Raw genomic sequence first — 6000 nt, 5'->3', positions numbered from 1 at the left:
TATATACATATCATACATGTAACATGTATATGATATGTAACACATCTACTTTAGAATGCAAGCTACTTGAGAGTAAATATTGTTTCATTATTCGTATATGTTTTACACAATGCCTAGCACAGTAAGTACTTAATAAATATTTACTGATTGATTCCCACAAAATACAAGAAAGTTTTCCATAGAGCTTTAGCTCTTTTAGGGAAGAAGGGGACAGAGCTTACTTAGTCTAGTCTGTGTTGTAGGTGCTTAATAAATACTCACTGACTGATTGCCACAAGATACAAGAGAGTTTTCCATAGAGCTTTAGCTCTTTTAGGGAAGAAGGGGACAGAGTTTAGTCTAGTCTGTGTAGTAGGTGCTTAATAAATACTTAACTGACTTCCACAAAGTACAAGAGAGTTTTCCCATAGAGCTTTAGCTCTTTTAGGGAAGAAGAGGACAGAGCCTAGTCCTGTGTGTAGTAGGTGCTTAATAAATACTTACTGATTGATTCCTACAAAGTACAAGAGTTTTCCATAGAGCTTTAGCTCTTCTAGGGAAGAAGAAGACAGAGCCTAGTCTTGTGTGTGTATATGTGTGTGTATATGTGTGTGTGTGTGTGTGTGTGTGTGTGTGTGTAAGTAGGGAGTGAGGTGGAGGAAATGTTGCAGGAGAGGAAAAGTGGTGGAGATTTTGCTGGAGATTTACATCTGTCCTTTGCCCAACGTGATGCTGATACGCTAGCCAGGGCTTCTTTCGTCTTGACACGCACGTCTCTCTCTGAACCTACCCATGAGATGACGTTTCCTGGATTGCTAACTTTCCTTTTCTCTCTCATTCCCTGCAGCCTGTGGCTTCAGGACCTTTCAAGTCGGGTGGCCCGAGGAAGAGGGGGGTAAAAGGGAGGAGGAGGAAGAAGAGGGAGAAGAGGAAGAGTGAGCTCGAGAGTAAAAGGAGCGGGATTCCCATCTCCAGCCTGGCTGGGAGTGGAAACTGGAGGGGAGTGGTGTCTGGAAGCTCGGGAGTCTGCATTTCCTTTCCACCTCCAATACCTGAACTGGACGTATTTCTTGTCAGTACCTGCTCAGGAGGCTTCCCAACTCTTCCCGAGGAGCGAGCAGGTAAGGCAAGCTGACCGGGCAAGAAAGCCAGGGCAGCCAGATGTGAGATGCTGGACTCCGTGCTGCGGGCACGCCTCAGCTCTCTTGGATGACAGTTTAGCATTCCTGTGGAACCTTCAATTGCAGAGTCTGGGTGTTTCTAAGTTTCCCTTTACTTTCCCTTTTCCCTTCTTATATGGACAGGTGAGTAATAATGAAGTACAAAGGAGATACTTCTAGCTGCCGCTGAGAAGCCAAATTACCTTTGATTAAATTTTGTTATATTTATAATGTTTTAAGATGTACTTAATTAAACCATTTACCCAAGAGAAAGTGAGATGCAGGAAGTGTGTAGTCCTCCTAGTCCTGCAATTTATCATTTGTAAAACTCTGGGCAAGTCATTTAACCTGTGTAAACATCAGTTTCTTCCTCTTTAAAATGAGGTTTGAGCTAGATGATCTTGTGAGATTCCTTACTCTTGTGAGATTCCATAGCTCAAAATCTATGAGGCTAGCTTTCTGAAAATGCTAGTAGTTATCCCATCATTAGCAATTCATTGGGCAAACATAATGGTGTTTAATCAGTATTTTTCACCATGATAAAAGTTGGTTAAGGTAGGAAATCATAAACCCTGTCTGATACATAGTAAGCACTTAAATTTTTTTAAATTTATTTGCACTCAGGGTAATTTATATTTATTAAGGTATATAATGTTTGTTTGGTAGGATAGTTGAGCACAACTGAATTATAGAAACTTTCAGTTTTCATTTCTGCACAGTTGTTTGCACATCATAGACCCATATAAATGTTTTTCTTTTTAAGCTGAATTAACTTGTTAATTGCCCATTTCAGAGTTGGCATCATAATGCTCTTTTAAAATGTTAATTTTGAATTATTAAATGATTACAAAGAAATAATTTTTAAATGTGTATTATTCATTGATCTTTCTATTAACTGGTATACTGAGGTTGCCTTGGAAGATAGTCTAAATATGGATAACGAATGTGAGTATTTTGATGACAAACTCCAGAAAATTCTGTCACTATTTGGAGAGGCATTTATGATATCTGTTGACAATGAACTAAAAGCATAATTGATTTTTATTTGATAAAAATTGTCTTTGATGGAGGACAAAAATCATAGAAAAAGTTTGATAACTTAAGCTGATATGATCATCAGAAGAGAATGCTTTACAAAATAAAATGAAGTTATCTACATAAAAAACAAAGTGAAGCAATAGATTTTAGTAACTAAGTATTAAGTAGGGAGAAGGAAGAATTAACTGGCATTTTGCTATTTATCTAGATATTTTGTTTTCTGTCAACTTTTGGTCTTAAATAATTGTAGTCGGAATTAATTATTTAATTGAATTATTTATCTCTTTTTTACTGGCTAAAAATTTAGGCTTTTTGAAGGTTAATAAGAATTAAATCTAAGGATAGAACTTCTAGAAAGATGTGTCTGTTAATTGATGTCTGTGAGCCCAGTTCTCTCTGATTATCTCAAAACTGCTAGAAATATACCTAATAACCTAATAAAAACCAATGATAAGTAAAAGGGGAAGGAAAATTGGGGGGAAAGGCAAGAAATCCTTACATAGAGTCTCACTGAAGTGCATAGGAAAAGAAAACCTCCTAGGACAGAAGAATGTAAAGCTTCTTGGAAGCAGATTTTATTTCACTCTCTTTGTATCCTCAGTAGATGTTTGTTAATTGATTGTTTGATTCTAACCTCATGAATATAAGATAGCAGAATAAAAATCCAGGATCAGAGTCCAAATGGAAATAATTCTTAAAAACTATTTATAGAATCCCAGGAACAGAAGAGAAGCACAATAAATCTAAAAAGGATTAAGAAATACTAATGTAAGAATTGAAGAAAGATTTAAAGAATCAAGTAACTCAAAAGTAAATCTGACAATTGAGAAAGGAAACTAGAAAATTTACGGATGCAGTGGACACCCTGAAATAAATCATCATAAAATCATCAAGATTACCGATAACTTTGAAGTTATCTAATCCAATATCCTTAGTTCTATAATTGGGGCAGTTAGGTCCCAGAGACATTCTGTGATTTGCTCAAGGTATAGATGGTAAGAAACAGAAACTGAATTTGAATACAGGTGTCATTTGAATATAAACCTGTTACTCTTTTCACTGTATCTCACTACCTTTTAATTAAGGAGATAATTTAAAAGAAAATCAACAAATAAATCAACACTAAAGCAAGAACTACAAGGGCAGCCAGGTGGCACACTGGATAGAGCACTGACTTTAGAATCAGAAAAACCTGAGTCCAAATCCTGTCCCAGATCCCATACTAACTAACTGTATGACTCTGAACAAGCTACTGAACCTCGACTGCCTCAAAAAAAAACAAAACAAAACACAACTATTTAGTGAGGCTAAAATACAGCAAAAAGGGAAGAAATTAGTTATCTACAGGGCGTAGAGAAAGACAACAAATTAAGTGAACTATAAATAAAACACAATAAAGAAAAGAACATGAATAACACATTTTAGGAAACTATAAAATAAAATTTCCTGAAAATATTGGAATCAGATGGAAATGATAAATCCTTCTCAATTAGAATGGGACAGTATAGAGTAATGAAATCCAAAGGACACCAGCAAAGAAGAAACAATTATTTTCTGTACAGAGATATGATTATCAAGCCCTAGAGCTCCCAGAATAAAGAGAAAATGTTGTACGTGATCAAAAAATCCAAACAATCAATCCTACAAAAAAATTATTAAGTATCTAGCATATGCTAGGCTTTGCAGATACAAATACAAGAAATAAAACAATATCTATTGTCAGGAGGCTTTTTAGATGATCAGACTGGACAAAAAACACACATTTATAAATTTATCTGGAATGTGTGTCTATATATATATAGACACACATAGAAAAATATATATAAATTCAACATTATAAAATACAAGATAATTATGGAACTAGAATACTGGCAAATGGGAGAATCAAGAAAAGCTTAATGTAGAAGTTGGTACCTGAGATTTATCTTGGAAAGGAATCTCTGAGACAGAGTTGAGGAGGTAGTGCATTTCAAGCATAGAGAATGGATATGGGAGATGGAATATTGCATTTAAACAACAGATAGGATTAGTTTGGCTATATATCAGGTTGTGGGAATGAGAATAATGTATAATGAAGCTTGAAGAATAGAATATAGCCAAGTTAGCAGGAGTTCGATAGCCAGATGTAGGAGTTTATATTTTATATCAGAATTGACAAAAAACAACTAGAATTTAAGTGGGGGGGGGGGGGTTGACATTGATGTACACTTAAGAAATGTCATTTTGGTGGCTGTGTGTAGAATAGAATGCATTGGGAAATATTTGAAGCAGGGAGACCAATAAAAAAGCATTTCAATAGTTTAGGCAAAATGTTAAAAATGGCTTGAATTAAGATGGTAACATTTAATACAATGTTTGGCACATAATAGGAACTTAATAAATGCTCATCTGAACTAATGCAAAGTAAAAAATAGTAAAAACGATATAACAATGATTATAATAATATAAACAAAAATATAACTAAAATAAAATGAACTGCTTTGTAATTATAATGGCCAGAGTTAGCCTTAGAGAGGTAATGAGAAAATTTTTACCTTTGGAAAAGTGAAGGATTATGGGTGTAGAATGCAGCATGCAGCATAAACCATTCAATATTTGTGTATTTGATAGTTTAACTTGTTTTTAAAAATCAAATGGGAAAACTCATTGGATAATTGGATAGATGTGATTGTAGGTGGTTTAAAAAAAAACAGGAACCTGGTTAATCAAGTTTTAAAAAAAATTCCAGATAGTATTGAAGAAAAAGTATTAAAACACATAGCAAAGTAGATTCTTAATAAATTCTTACTGATGGAGAATAATTTGATGGGAGAAAATATGAATTTTACCACCATAACTATGAATGTGAATAGGATCAAATTATCGCACAGATCTGTGACAGAATAGATCAGGAGACAAAAACTTCAAAATTTTCTGTATGCAAGAAACACACTTAAATATTTAAAGACTCTAAATGGGAAAGAGGTGATATATTTGCACTATCTCCCTTGGAGAGTATTTGGAAAGAAAGTATTTTGTAAATTTTAAAAGCCCTATATAAGTTTGAGCTTGATGGGTCGTACACTTAGTTGGTAACAAAGTTCCATTACACTTCCAGAGAAAGGTACAGATAGTAAAGATATGAAATATATGAATTATCAGAAAAATATTGCTTAGTTTTCTAAATGACATTAAATATCCTTGTAGCTTACAGATTGACTTCAGTGATAATCTATTCTATATGTTCCTTTTGCCAGATAAGACAATGGAGTCTCAGAGTGGTAACTGGTCTTCTCTAAAATTATATGACCAGTTAAGGTATTTACATATATTCAGCAAAGTGGATTTCTAGTCCTGGTTCGGCCACTCTTGATCCTCATTCCCAAATAATGCCCTTATGAGTCAACTGACAGTCTGCTTGTTTCTTTTGTTGTTTTATGACTGTGCAACAACAGATAGATGATGCCCATAATCACCAAACTAGGACGAAATGAAAAATGAATTAAACTATTGCTCACTTTGGAAGCACATGCCCCACAAGAGTGTATTCTGTGTAAAAGTCAAGCTCTTTTTTGTTACCAAAGAGTTGTCAATCCATCTCTCAGTTTCACTGGCTTCTGGGAAGCATGTTTGTTGTCTAGGGTAACATGGGTTTATAGATTTATCAATTAGAACTTAAATCTGAGCCCCCATCTACTGACTGATTCTGCTTCTTCTTGAGTGTGGTATTTCATGAAAAAGTAGCCATGTGACTTTGATTTAATAGATTTGGTTCCTAATAGAAGCAAGAATTCTACAGAGTGGTTTTTATTCTTAGCCCCAAATCAATCAATGCATAGTACTT

At 34.5% G+C, this 6000-nt stretch overlaps 1 protein-coding gene across 1 annotated transcript in view; it reads left to right on the top strand.

The window, feature by feature from the left end:
* The first annotated feature begins 841 nt into the window (after positions 1-841).
* NPFFR2 (neuropeptide FF receptor 2) overlaps positions 842-6000 on the top strand; it is a 28656-nt gene continuing 23497 nt past the window's right edge. The window contains exon 1 of the mRNA XM_031942162.1: positions 842-1100. The gene's annotated coding sequence lies outside the window, so the exon portion shown is untranslated. The remainder of the gene's footprint in view (positions 1101-6000) is intronic.

The sequence above is a fragment of the Sarcophilus harrisii genome, chromosome 6 (genome assembly GCF_902635505.1).
Source record: "Sarcophilus harrisii chromosome 6, mSarHar1.11, whole genome shotgun sequence".
Classification (NCBI taxonomy): Eukaryota; Metazoa; Chordata; class Mammalia; order Dasyuromorphia; family Dasyuridae; genus Sarcophilus; species Sarcophilus harrisii.
Note: the sequence above shows the minus strand (reverse complement) of the source record. Positions and strands in the feature narration are given on the sequence as shown.